Consider the following 13,467-nt stretch of genomic DNA (forward strand, 5'->3'; position numbering starts at 1 on the left):
CACAGTATTCACTTAAGATCGTTAATCTCTTTCTATTGGGCGGTTAAGTGCGGAAAACAACAGCGCCTCCGTCTGGCCCGTTGGTCTAGGGGTATGATTCTCGCTTTGGGTGCGAGAGGTCCCGGGTTCAAATCCCGGACGGGCCCTCTTTTATGCCGCTTTCTTTTTTCCATAAAGCTTTATATCTTCCATACGCTATGCCTAACGTTGCGGGTTTGGCTACCCTCGAACCCATAGAGTTTCTTACCTTACCTAGAGGGAAAGCTGTGCCGCCGTCTATGGGAGTTTACATGGAGGTTCCAGACGCCCAGTTCAGCCGCCATGGGCGCTCAAAGCATCATGGGCCGGAGAGTTACCGAGTGCAGAACTATATCTTTTGGCCAAAACTAATGCAAAGATAAACATTGTTCTACTGTAAATAATGTCCTAAGATTGAATATTGTGACTCTAAATTGCAAAAAGAGAGAGGAACAGCATGTCAGTGTGAGATTTATCTAATATTAGCGATGGCTCTTTCTCCTATTGGCTTAGTTTTGAGCAGCACAAACACCAATATTTCGCACTTAATAGGCAAAATTTGAAACAGAAAAACGTTATAACAATATTTATGGTTGTGCAATCACTTAAGAAAGTTTTTAGTGGCATTTCGGGAAACAGAAAACATTTATTGGCAAAGCCTGCTTTTGCGCCTTCGCTACTATGGCTTTCGCGGTCTATGTACGCACCTTCAGATGATGATGATGACGAAAAAGAAACGTCGCAGTAACGCCACTCCACGTACCCGAGAAAAACCGACTGTCCCGCAACAAATAACACACCGGCCCATGATTCTTAGCGCACCCATGGTGGCTGAAGTGCAGCGCCCTCAGCTTTCCCTCTAGTGTAAGGAACTCTATGCTCGAACCAGCTGCCGCACTAGATGGCCTCAGTATCTCTGGCTTAGAAAATTTTCTACGTTTAATAGTATGTCTCAAAAACGATTTTTTTTCCTCCTACACATTAGTCAACAGCATTATGTCACCAATTAGTTACCTAAAATATAAACGCGTAGAACTGCACGCTGCGCGGTGCACAGAATTCACTTCAGATCGTTAATCTCTCTCTATTGGGCGGTTAAGTGCAGAAAACAACAGCGCCTCCGTACGGCCCGTTGGTCTAGGGGTATGATTCTCGCTTTGGGTGCGAGAGGTCCCGGATTCAAATCCCGGACGGGCCCTCTTTTATGCCGCTTACTTTTTTCTGTAAAGGTTGATATCTTCCATATGCTATGCCTAACGTTGCGGGTTTGGCTACCCTCGAACATATAGAGTTTCTTACCTTACCTAGAGGGAAAGCTGTGCCGCCGTCTATGGAAGTTTACATGGAGGTTCCAGACGGCCAGTTCAGCCGCCATGGGCGCTCAAATCATCATGGGCCGGAGAGTTACCAAGTGCAGAACTACATCATTTGGTCAAAGCTAATGCAAAGATAAACATTGTTCTACCGTAAATATAGTCCTGAGATTGAATATTGTGACTCTAAATTGCAAAAAGAGAGACGAAAAGCATGTCAGTGTGAGATTTCTCTAATATAAGCGATGGCTCTTTCTCCTATTGGCTTAGTTTTGAGCAGCACAAACACCAATATTTCGCACTTAATAGGCAAAATTTGAAACAGAAAAACGTTATAACAATATTTATGTTTGTGCAATCAATTAATGATGTTTTTAGTGGCATTTCGGGAAACAGAAAACATTTATTGGCGACGTCTGCGTTTGCGCCTTCGCTCTATGGCTTTCGCGGTCTATGTACGCACCTTCAGATGATGATGATGACGAAAAAGAAACATCGCAGTAACGCCACTCCACGTACCCGAGAAAAACCGACTGTCCCGCAACAAGTAGCACACCGGCCCATGATTCTTAGCGCGCCCATGGTGGCTGAAGTGCAGCGCCCTCAGCTTTCCCTCTAGTTAGTGTAAGGAACTCTAGGCTCGAACCAGCTGCCGCACTAGATGGCCTCAGTATCTCTGGCTTAGAAAATTTTCTACGTTTAATAGTATGTCTCAAAAACGATTTTTTTTCCTCCTACACATTAGTCAACAGCATTATGTCACCAATTAGTTACCTAAAATATAAACGCGTAGAACTGCACGCTGCGCGGTGCACAGAATTCACTTCAGATCGTTAATCTCTCTCTATTGGGCGGTTAAGTGCAGAAAACAACAGCGCCTCCGTACGGCCCGTTGGTCTAGGGGTATGATTCTCGCTTTGGGTGCGAGAGGTCCCGGGTTCAAATCCCGGACGGGCCCTCTTTTATGCCGCTTACTTTTTTCTGTAAAGGTTGATATCTTCCATATGCTATGCCTAACGTTGCGGGTTTGGCTACCCTCGAACATATAGAGTTTCTTACCTTACCTAGAGGGAAAGCTGTGCCGCCGTCTATGGAAGTTTACATGGAGGTTCCAGACGGCCAGTTCAGCCGCCATGGGCGCTCAAAGCATCATGGGCCGGAGAGTTACCGAGTGCAGAACTACATCATTTGGTCAAAGCTAATGCAAAGATAAACATTGTTCTACCGTAAATATAGTCCTGAGATTGAATATTGTGACTCTAAATTGCAAAAAGAGAGACGAAAAGCATGTCAGTGTGAGATTTCTCTAATATAAGCGATGGCTCTTTCTCCTATTGGCTTAGTTTTGAGCAGCACAAACACCAATATTTCGCACTTAATAGGCAAAATTTGAAACAGAAAAACGTTATAACAATATTTATGTTTGTGCAATCAATTAAGGATGTTTATAGTGGCATTTCGGGAAACAGAAAACATTTATTGGCGACGTCTGCGTTTGCGCCTTCGCTCTATGGCTTTCGCGGTCTATGTACGCACCTTCAGATGATGATGATGACGAAAAAGAAACATCGCAGTAACGCCACTCCACGTACCCGAGAAAAACCGACTGTCCCGCAACAAGTAGCACACCGGCCCATGATTCTTAGCGCGCCCATGGTGGCTGAAGTGCAGCGCCCTCAGCTTTCCCTCTAGTTAGTGTAAGGAACTCTAGGCTCGAACCAGCTGCCGCACTAGATGGCCTCAGTATCTCTGGCTTAGAAAATTTTCTACGTTTAATAGTATGTCTCAAAAACGATTTTTTTCCTCCTACACATTAGTCAACAGCATTATGTCACCAATTAGTTACCTAAAATATAAACGCGTAGAACTGCACGCTGCGCGGTGCACAGTATTCACTTAAGATCGTTAATCTCTTTCTATTGGGCGGTTAAGTGCGGAAAACAACAGCGCCTCCGTCTGGCCCGTTGGTCTAGGGGTATGATTCTCGCTTTGGGTGCGAGAGGTCCCGGGTTCAAATCCCGGATGGGCCCTCTTTTATGCCGCTTTCTTTTTTCCGTAAAGGTTTATATCTTCCATACGCTATGCCTAACGTTGCGGGTTTGGCTACCCTCGAACCCATAGAGTTTCTTACCTTACCTAGAGGGAAAGCTGTGCCGCCGTCTATGGGAGTTTTCATGGAGGTTCCAGACGGCCAGTTCAGCCGCCATGGGCGCTCAAAGCATCATGGGCCGGACAGCTACCGAGTGCAGAACTACAACTTTTGGCCAAAACTAATGCAAAGATAAACATTGTTCTACTGTAAATAATGTCCTAAGATTGAATATTGTGACTCTAAATTGCAAAAAGAGAGAGGAACAGCATGTCAGTGTGAGATTTATCTAATATAAGCGATGGCTCTTTCTCCTATTGGCTTAGTTTTGAGCAGCACAAACAGCAATATTTCGCACTTAATAGGCAAAATTTGAAACAGAAAAACGTTATAACAATATTTATGGTTGTGCAATCACTTAAGAAAGTTTTTAGTGGCATTTCGGGAAACAGAAAACATTTATTGGCAAAGCCTGCTTTTGCGCCTTCGCTACTATGGCTTTCGCGGTCTATGTACGCACCTTCAGATGATGATGATGACGAAAAAGAAACGTCGCAGTAACGCCACTCCACGTACCCGAGAAAAACCGACTGTCCCGCAACAAATAACACACTGGCCCATGATTCTTAGCGCACCCATGGTGGCTGAAGTGCAGCGCCCTCAGCTTTCCCTCTAGTGTAAGGAACTCTATGCTCGAACCAGCTGCCGCACTAGATGACCTCAGTATCTCTGGCTTAGAAAATTTTCTACGTTTAATAGTATGCCTCAAAAACCATTTTTTTCCTCCTACACATAAGTCAACAGCATTATGTCACCAATTAGTTACCTAAAATATAAACGCGTAGAACTGCACGCTGCGCGGTGCACAGAATTCACTTCAGATCGTTAATCTCTCTCTATTGGGCGGTTAAGTGCGGAAAACAACAGCGCCTCCATCCGGCCCGTTGGTCTAGGGGTATGATTCTCGCTTTGGGTGCGAGAGGTCCCGGGTTCAAATCCTGGACGGGCCCTCTTTTATGACGCTTTCTTTTTTCCGTAAATGTTTATATCTTCCATACGCTATGCCTACCGTTGGGGGTTTGGCTACCCTCGAACCCATAGAGTTTCTTACCTTACCTAGAGGGAAAGCTGTGCCGCCGTCTATGGGAGTTTACATGGAGGTTCAAGACGTCCAGTTCAGCCACCATGGGCGCTCAAAGCATCATGGGCCGGAGAGCTACCAAGTGCAGAACTACAACTTTTGGCCAAAACTAATGCAAAGATAAACATTGCTCTACCGTAAATATAGTCCTAAGATTAAATATTGTGACTCTAAGTTGCAAAAAGAGAGAGGAACAGCATGTCAGTGTGAGATTTATCTAATACAAGCGATGGCTCTTTCTCCTATTGGCTTAGTTTTGAGCAGCACAAACACCAATATTTTGCACTTAATAGGCAAAATTTGAAACACAAAGACGTAAAACAATATTTATGGTTGTGCAATCACTTAAGGAAGTTTTTAGTGGCATTTCGGGAAACAGAAAACATTTATTGGCGACGTCTGCGTTTCCGCCTTCGCTACTATGGCTTTCGCGGTCTATGTACGCACCTTCAGATGATGATGATGACGAAAAAGAAACATCGCAGTAAGCCGCTCCACGTACCAGAGAAAAACCGACTGTCCCGCAACAAGTAGCACACCGGCCCATGATTCTTAGCGCGCCCATGGTGGCGGAAGTGCAGCGCCCTCAACTTTCCCTCTAGTTAGTGTAAGGAACTCTATGCTCGAACCAGCTGCCGCACTAGATGGCCTCAGTATCGCTTGCTTAGGAAATTTTCTACGTTTAATAGTATGTCTCCAAAAACGATTTTTTTTCCTCCTACACATTAGTCAACAGCATTATGTCACCAATTAGTTACCTAAAATATAAACGCGTAGAACTGCACGCTGCGCGGGGCACAGAATTCACTTCAGATCGTTAATCTCTCTCTATTGGGCGGTTAAGTGCAGAAAACAACAGCGCCTCCGTACGGCCCGTTGGTCTAGGGGTATGATTCTCGCTTTGGGTGCGATAGGTCCCGGGTTCAAATCCCGGACGGGCCCTCTTTTATGCCGCTTACTTTTTTCTGTAAAGGTTTATATCTTCCATATGCTATGCCTAACGTTGCGGGTTTGGCTACCCTCGAACCCATAGAGTTTCTTACCTTACCTAGAGGGAAAGCTGTGCCGCCGTCTATGGAAGTTTACACGGAGGTTCCAGACGGCCAGTTCAGCCACCATGGGCGCTCAAAGCATCATGGGCCGGAGAGCTACCGAGTGCAGAACTACAACATTTGGCCAAAACTAATGCAAAGATAAACATTGTTCTACCGTAAATATAGTCCTGAGATCGAATATTGTGACTCTAAATTGCAAAAAGAGAGACGAAAAGCATGTCAGTGTGAGATTTCTCTAATATAAGCGATGGCTCTTTCTCCTATTGGCTTAGTTTTGAGCAGCACAAACACCAATATTTCGCACTTAATAGGCAAAATTTGAAACAGAAAAACGTTATAACAATATTTATGTTTGTGCAATCACTTAAGGATGTTTTTAGTGGCATTTCGGGAAACAGAAAACATTTATTGGCAACGTCTGCGTTTGCGCCTTCGCTCTATGGCTTTCGCGGTCTATGTACGCACCTTCAGATGATGATGATGACGAAAAAGAAACATCGCAGTAACGCCACTCCACGTACCCGAGAAAAACCGACTGTCCCGCAACAAGTAGCACACCGGCCCATGATTCTTAGCGCGCCCATGGTGGCTGAAGTGCAGCGCCCTCAGCTTTCCCTCTAGTTAGTGTAAGGAACTCTAGGCTCAAACCAGCTGCCGCACTAGATGGCCTCAGTATCTCTGGCTTAGAAAATTTTCTACATTTAATAGTATGTCTCAAAAACGATTTTTTTCCTCCTACACATTAGTCAACAGCATTATGTCACCAATTAGTTACCTAAAATATAAACGCGTAGAACTGCACGCTGCGCGGTGCACAGTATTCACTTAAGATCGTTAATCTCTTTCTATTGGGCGGTTAAGTGCGGAAAACAACAGCGCCTCCGTCTGGCCCGTTGGTCTAGGGGTATGATTCTCGCTTTGGGTGCGAGAGGTCCCGGGTTCAAATCCCGGACGGGCCCTCTTTTATGCCGCTTTCTTTTTTCCATAAAGCTTTATATCTTCCATACGCTATGCCTAACGTTGCGGGTTTGGCTACCCTCGAACCCATAGAGTTTCTTACCTTACCTAGAGGGAAAGCTGTGCCGCCGTCTATGGGAGTTTACATGGAGGTTCCAGACGGCCAGTTCAGCCGCCATGGGCGCTCAAAGCATCATGGGCCGGAGAGTTACCGAGTGCAGAACTACATTTTTTGGCCAAAACTAATGCAAAGATAAACATTGTTCTACTGTAAATAATGTCCTAAGATTGAATATTGTGACTCTAAATTGCAAAAAGAGAGAGGAACAGCATGTCAGTGTGAGATTTATCTAATATTAGCGATGGCTCTTTCTCCTATTGGCTTAGTTTTGAGCAGCACAAACACCAATATTTCGCACTTAATAGGCAAAATTTGAAACAGAAAAACGTTATAACAATATTTATGGTTGTGCAATCACTTAAGAAAGTTTTTAGTGGCATTTCGGGAAACAGAAAACATTTATTGGCAAAGCCTGCTTTTGCGCCTTCGCTACTATGGCTTTCGCGGTCTATGTACGCACCTTCAGATGATGATGATGACGAAAAAGAAACGTCGCAGTAACGCCACTCCACGTACCCGAGAAAAACCGACTGTCCCGCAACAAATAACACACCGGCCCATGATTCTTAGCGCACCCATGGTGGCTGAAGTGCAGCGCCCTCAGCTTTCCCTCTAGTGTAAGGAACTCTATGCTCGAACCAGCTGCCGCACTAGATGGCCTCAGTATCTCTGGCTTAGAAAATTTTCTACGTTTAATAGTATGTCTCAAAAACGATTTTTTTTCCTCCTACACATTAGTCAACAGCATTATGTCACCAATTAGTTACCTAAAATATAAACGCGTAGAACTGCACGCTGCGCGGTGCACAGAATTCACTTCAGATCGTTAATCTCTCTCTATTGGGCGGTTAAGTGCAGAAAACAACAGCGCCTCCGTACGGCCCGTTGGTCTAGGGGTATGATTCTCGCTTTGGGTGCGAGAGGTCCCGGATTCAAATCCCGGACGGGCCCTCTTTTATGCCGCTTACTTTTTTCTGTAAAGGTTGATATCTTCCATATGCTATGCCTAACGTTGCGGGTTTGGCTACCCTCGAACATATAGAGTTTCTTACCTTACCTAGAGGGAAAGCTGTGCCGCCGTCTATGGAAGTTTACATGGAGGTTCCAGACGGCCAGTTCAGCCGCCATGGGCGCTCAAAGCATCATGGGCCGGAGAGTTACCGAGTGCAGAACTACATCATTTGGTCAAAGCTAATGCAAAGATAAACATTGTTCTACCGTAAATATAGTCCTGAGATTGAATATTGTGACTCTAAATTGCAAAAAGAGAGACGAAAAGCATGTCAGTGTGAGATTTCTCTAATATAAGCGATGGCTCTTTCTCCTATTGGCTTAGTTTTGAGCAGCACAAACACCAATATTTCGCACTTAATAGGCAAAATTTGAAACAGAAAAACGTTATAACAATATTTATGTTTGTGCAATCAATTAAGGATGTTTTTAGTGGCATTTCGGGAAACAGAAAACATTTATTGGCGACGTCTGCGTTTGCGCCTTCGCTCTATGGCTTTCGCGGTCTATGTACGCACCTTCAGATGATGATGATGACGAAAAAGAAACATCGCAGTAACGCCACTCCACGTACCCGAGAAAAACCGACTGTCCCGCAACAAGTAGCACACCGGCCCATGATTCTTAGCGCGCCCATGGTGGCTGAAGTGCAGCGCCCTCAGCTTTCCCTCTAGTTAGTGTAAGGAACTCTAGGCTCGAACCAGCTGCCGCACTAGATGGCCTCAGTATCTCTGGCTTAGAAAATTTTCTACGTTTAATAGTATGTCTCAAAAACGATTTTTTTTCCTCCTACACATTAGTCAACAGCATTATGTCACCAATTAGTTACCTAAAATATAAACGCGTAGAACTGCACGCTGCGCGGTGCACAGAATTCACTTCAGATCGTTAATCTCTCTCTATTGGGCGGTTAAGTGCAGAAAACAACAGCGCCTCCGTACGGCCCGTTGGTCTAGGGGTATGATTCTCGCTTTGGGTGCGAGAGGTCCCGGGTTCCAATCCCGGACGGGCCCTCTTTTATGCCGCTTACTTTTTTCTGTAAAGGTTGATATCTTCCATATGCTATGCCTAACGTTGCGGGTTTGGCTACCCTCGAACATATAGAGTTTCTTACCTTACCTAGAGGGAAAGCTGTGCCGCCGTCTATGGAAGTTTACATGGAGGTTCCAGACGGCCAGTTCAGCCGCCATGGGCGCTCAAAGCATCATGGGCCGGAGAGTTACCGAGTGCAGAACTACATCATTTGGTCAAAGCTAATGCAAAGATAAACATTGTTCTACCGTAAATATAGTCCTGAGATTGAATATTGTGACTCTAAATTGCAAAAAGAGAGACGAAAAGCATGTCAGTGTGAGATTTCTCTAATATAAGCGATGGCTCTTTCTCCTATTGGCTTAGTTTTGAGCAGCACAAACACCAATATTTCGCACTTAATAGGCAAAATTTGAAACAGAAAAACGTTATAACAATATTTATGTTTGTGCAATCAATTAAGGATGTTTTTAGTGGCATTTCGGGAAACAGAAAACATTTATTGGCGACGTCTGCGTTTGCGCCTTCGCTCTATGGCTTTCGCGGTCTATGTACGCACCTTCAGATGATGATGATGACGAAAAAGAAACATCGCAGTAACGCCACTCCACGTACCCGAGAAAAACCGACTGTCCCGCAACAAGTAGCACACCGGCCCATGATTCTTAGCGCGCCCATGGTGGCTGAAGTGCAGCGCCCTCAGCTTTCCCTCTAGTTAGTGTAAGGAACTCTAGGCTCGAACCAGCTGCCGCACTAGATGGCCTCAGTATCTCTGGCTTAGAAAATTTTCTACGTTTAATAGTATGTCTCAAAAACGATTTTTTTCCTCCTACACATTAGTCAACAGCATTATGTCACCAATTAGTTACCTAAAATATAAACGCGTAGAACTGCACGCTGCGCGGTGCACAGTATTCACTTAAGATCGTTAATCTCTTTCTATTGGGCGGTTAAGTGCGGAAAACAACAGCGCCTCCGTCTGGCCCGTTGGTCTAGGGGTATGATTCTCGCTTTGGGTGCGAGAGGTCCCGGGTTCAAATCCCGGACGGGCCCTCTTTTATGCCGCTTTCTTTTTTCCGTAAAGGTTTATATCTACCATACGCTATGCCTAACTTGCGGGTTTGGCTACCCTCGAACCCATAGAGTTTCTTACCTTACCTAGAGGGAAAGCTGTGCCGCCGTCTATAGGAGTTTACATGGAGGTTCCAGACGGCCAGTTCAGCCGCCATGGGCGCTCAAAGCATCATGGGCCGGAGAGTTACCGAGTGCAGAACTACAACTTTTGGCCAAAACTAATGCAAAGATAAACATTGTTCTACTGTAAATAATGTCCTAAGATTGAATATTGTGACTCTAAATTGCAAAAAGAGAGAGGAACAGCATGTCAGTGTGAGATTTATCTAATATAAGCGATGGCTCTTTCTCCTATTGGCTTAGTTTTGAGCAGCACAAACACCAATATTTCGTACTTAATAGGCAAAATTTGAAACAGAAAAACGTTATAACAATATTTATGGTTGTGCAATCACCTAAGGATGTTTTAGTGGCATTTCGGGAAACAGAAAACATTTATTGGCGACCTCTGCGTTAGCGCCTTCGCTACTATGGCTTTCGCTGTCTATGTACGCACCTTCAGATGATGATGATGACGAAAAAGAAACATCGCAGTAACGCCACTCCACGTACCCGAGAAAAACCGACTGTCCCGCAACAAATAACACACCGGCCCATGATTCTTAGCGCGCCCATGGTGGCTGAAGTGCAGCGCCCTCAGCTTTCCCTCTAGTGTAAGGAACTCTATGCTCGAACCAGCTGTCGCACTAGATGGCCTCAGTATCTCTGGCTTAGAAAATTTTCTACGTTTAATAGTATGTCTCAAAAACCATTTTTTTCCTCCTACACATTAGTCAACAGCATTATGTCACCAATTAGTTACCTAAAATATAAACGCGTAGAACTGCACGCTGCGCGGTGCACAGAATTCACTTCAGATCGTTAATCTCTCTCTATTGGGCGGTTAAGTGCGGAAAACAACAGCGCCTCCGTCTGGCCCGTTGGTCTAGGGGTATGATTCTCGCTTTGGGTGCGAGAGGTCCCGGGTTCAAATCCCGGACAGGCCCTCTTTTATGCCGCTTTCTTTTTTTCGTAAAGGTTTATATCTTCCATACGCTATGCCTAACGTTGCGGGTTTGGCTACCCTCGAACCCATAGAGTTTCTTACCTTACCTAGAGGGAAAGCTGTGCCGCCGTCTATGGGAGTTTACATGGAGGTTCCAGACGGCCAGTTCAGCCGCCATGGGCGCTCAAAGCATCATGGGCCGGACAGCTACCGAGTGCAGAACTACAACTTTTGGCCAAAACTAATGCAAAGATAAACATTGTTCTACTGTAAATAATGTCCTAAGATTGAATATTGTGACTCTAAATTGCAAAAAGAGAGAGGAACAGCATGTCAGTGTGAGATTTATCTAATATAAGCGATGGCTCTTTCTCCTATTGGCTTAGTTTTGAGCAGCACAAACAGCAATATTTCGCACTTAATAGGCAAAATTTGAAACAGAAAAACGTTATAACAATATTTATGGTTGTGCAATCACTTAAGAAAGTTTTTAGTGGCATTTCGGGAAACAGAAAACATTTATTGGCAAAGCCTGCTTTTGCGCCTTCGCTACTATGGCTTTCGCGGTCTATGTACGCACCTTCAGATGATGATGATGACGAAAAAGAAACGTCGCAGTAACGCCACTCCACGTACCCGAGAAAAACCGACTGTCCCGCAACAAATAACACACCGGCCCATGATTCTTAGCGCACCCATGGTGGCTGAAGTGCAGCGCCCTCAGCTTTCCCTCTAGTGTAAGGAACTCTATGCTCGAACCAGCTGCCGCACTAGATGACCTCAGTATCTCTGGCTTAGAAAATTTTCTACGTTTAATAGTATGCCTCAAAAACCATTTTTTTCCTCCTACACATAAGTCAACAGCATTATGTCACCAATTAGTTACCTAAAATATAAACGCGTAGAACTGCACGCTGCGCGGTGCACAGAATTCACTTCAGATCGTTAATCTCTCTCTATTGGGCGGTTAAGTGCGGAAAACAACAGCGCCTCCATCCGGCCCGTTGGTCTAGGGGTATGATTCTCGCTTTGGGTGCGAGAGGTCCCGGGTTCAAATCCTGGACGGGCCCTCTTTTATGACGCTTTCTTTTTTCCGTAAATGTTTATATCTTCCATACGCTATGCCTACCGTTGGGGGTTTGGCTACCCTCGAACCCATAGAGTTTCTTACCTTACCTAGAGGGAAAGCTGTGCCGCCGTCTATGGGAGTTTACATGGAGGTTCAAGACGTCCAGTTCAGCCACCATGGGCGCTCAAAGCATCATGGGCCGGAGAGCTACCAAGTGCAGAACTACAACTTTTGGCCAAAACTAATGCAAAGATAAACATTGCTCTACCGTAAATATAGTCCTAAGATTAAATATTGTGACTCTAAGTTGCAAAAAGAGAGAGGAACAGCATGTCAGTGTGAGATTTATCTAATACAAGCGATGGCTCTTTCTCCTATTGGCTTAGTTTTGAGCAGCACAAACACCAATATTTTGCACTTAATAGGCAAAATTTGAAACACAAAGACGTAAAACAATATTTATGGTTGTGCAATCACTTAAGGAAGTTTTTAGTGGCATTTCGGGAAACAGAAAACATTTATTGGCGACGTCTGCGTTTCCGCCTTCGCTACTATGGCTTTCGCGGTCTATGTACGCACCTTCAGATGATGATGATGACGAAAAAGAAACATCGCAGTAAGCCGCTCCACGTACCAGAGAAAAACCGACTGTCCCGCAACAAGTAGCACACCGGCCCATGATTCTTAGCGCGCCCATGGTGGCGGAAGTGCAGCGCCCTCAACTTTCCCTCTAGTTAGTGTAAGGAACTCTATGCTCGAACCAGCTGCCGCACTAGATGGCCTCAGTATCGCTTGCTTAGGAAATTTTCTACGTTTAATAGTATGTCTCCAAAAACGATTTTTTTTCCTCCTACACATTAGTCAACAGCATTATGTCACCAATTAGTTACCTAAAATATAAACGCGTAGAACTGCACGCTGCGCGGTGCACAGAATTCACTTCAGATCGTTAATCTCTCTCTATTGGGCGGTTAAGTGCAGAAAACAACAGCGCCTCCGTACGGCCCGTTGGTCTAGGGGTATGATTCTCGCTTTGGGTGCGATAGGTCCCGGGTTCAAATCCCGGACGGGCCCTCTTTTATGCCGCTTACTTTTTTCTGTAAAGGTTTATATCTTCCATATGCTATGCCTAACGTTGCGGGTTTGGCTACCCTCGAACCCATAGAGTTTCTTACCTTACCTAGAGGGAAAGCTGTGCCGCCGTCTATGGAAGTTTACACGGAGGTTCCAGACGGCCAGTTCAGCCACCATGGGCGCTCAAAGCATCATGGGCCGGAGAGCTACCGAGTGCAGAACTACAACATTTGGCCAAAACTAATGCAAAAATAAACATTGTTCTACCGTAAATATAGTCCTGAGATTGAATATTGTGACTCTAAATTGCAAAAAGAGAGACGAAAAGCATGTCAGTGTGAGATTTCTCTAATATAAGCGATGGCTCTTTCTCCTATTGGCTTAGTTTTGAGCAGCACAAACACCAATATTTCGCACTTAATAGGCAAAATTTGAAACAGAAAAACGTTATAACAATATTTATGTTTG

At 44.9% G+C, this 13,467-nt stretch overlaps 13 non-coding genes across 13 annotated transcripts; all 13 read left to right on the top strand.

Annotated features, from left to right (window-relative positions):
• Positions 1-74: 74 nt before the first annotated feature.
• Positions 75-146, top strand: TRNAP-UGG (transfer RNA proline (anticodon UGG)). The gene has a single exon. It is a non-coding gene; the product is annotated as a tRNA-Pro (tRNA).
• A 998-nt stretch (positions 147-1,144) lies between these two features.
• TRNAP-UGG (transfer RNA proline (anticodon UGG)) lies at positions 1,145-1,216 on the top strand. Its single transcript has one exon. It is a non-coding gene; the product is annotated as a tRNA-Pro (tRNA).
• Positions 1,217-2,217: 1,001 nt separating this feature from the next.
• Positions 2,218-2,289, top strand: TRNAP-UGG (transfer RNA proline (anticodon UGG)). Its single transcript has one exon. It is a non-coding gene; the product is annotated as a tRNA-Pro (tRNA).
• Positions 2,290-3,289: 1,000 nt separating this feature from the next.
• On the top strand, positions 3,290-3,361 carry TRNAP-UGG (transfer RNA proline (anticodon UGG)). Its single transcript has one exon. It is a non-coding gene; the product is annotated as a tRNA-Pro (tRNA).
• Positions 3,362-4,358: 997 nt separating this feature from the next.
• Positions 4,359-4,430, top strand: TRNAP-UGG (transfer RNA proline (anticodon UGG)). Its single transcript has one exon. It is a non-coding gene; the product is annotated as a tRNA-Pro (tRNA).
• Positions 4,431-5,431: 1,001 nt separating this feature from the next.
• TRNAP-UGG (transfer RNA proline (anticodon UGG)) lies at positions 5,432-5,503 on the top strand. Its single transcript has one exon. It is a non-coding gene; the product is annotated as a tRNA-Pro (tRNA).
• A 1,000-nt stretch (positions 5,504-6,503) lies between these two features.
• TRNAP-UGG (transfer RNA proline (anticodon UGG)) lies at positions 6,504-6,575 on the top strand. The gene has a single exon. It is a non-coding gene; the product is annotated as a tRNA-Pro (tRNA).
• A 998-nt stretch (positions 6,576-7,573) lies between these two features.
• On the top strand, positions 7,574-7,645 carry TRNAP-UGG (transfer RNA proline (anticodon UGG)). The gene has a single exon. It is a non-coding gene; the product is annotated as a tRNA-Pro (tRNA).
• A 1,001-nt stretch (positions 7,646-8,646) lies between these two features.
• On the top strand, positions 8,647-8,718 carry TRNAP-UGG (transfer RNA proline (anticodon UGG)). The gene has a single exon. It is a non-coding gene; the product is annotated as a tRNA-Pro (tRNA).
• A 1,000-nt stretch (positions 8,719-9,718) lies between these two features.
• TRNAP-UGG (transfer RNA proline (anticodon UGG)) lies at positions 9,719-9,790 on the top strand. The gene has a single exon. It is a non-coding gene; the product is annotated as a tRNA-Pro (tRNA).
• Positions 9,791-10,785: 995 nt separating this feature from the next.
• Positions 10,786-10,857, top strand: TRNAP-UGG (transfer RNA proline (anticodon UGG)). The gene has a single exon. It is a non-coding gene; the product is annotated as a tRNA-Pro (tRNA).
• Positions 10,858-11,854: 997 nt separating this feature from the next.
• On the top strand, positions 11,855-11,926 carry TRNAP-UGG (transfer RNA proline (anticodon UGG)). The gene has a single exon. It is a non-coding gene; the product is annotated as a tRNA-Pro (tRNA).
• A 1,001-nt stretch (positions 11,927-12,927) lies between these two features.
• On the top strand, positions 12,928-12,999 carry TRNAP-UGG (transfer RNA proline (anticodon UGG)). Its single transcript has one exon. It is a non-coding gene; the product is annotated as a tRNA-Pro (tRNA).
• The last annotated feature ends 468 nt before the right edge of the window (positions 13,000-13,467 follow it).

The sequence above is a fragment of the Amblyomma maculatum genome, chromosome 1 (genome assembly GCF_055883805.1).
Source record: "Amblyomma maculatum isolate TAMU_Amacu chromosome 1, ASM5588380v1, whole genome shotgun sequence".
NCBI lineage: Eukaryota > Metazoa > Arthropoda > Arachnida > Ixodida > Ixodidae > Amblyomma > Amblyomma maculatum.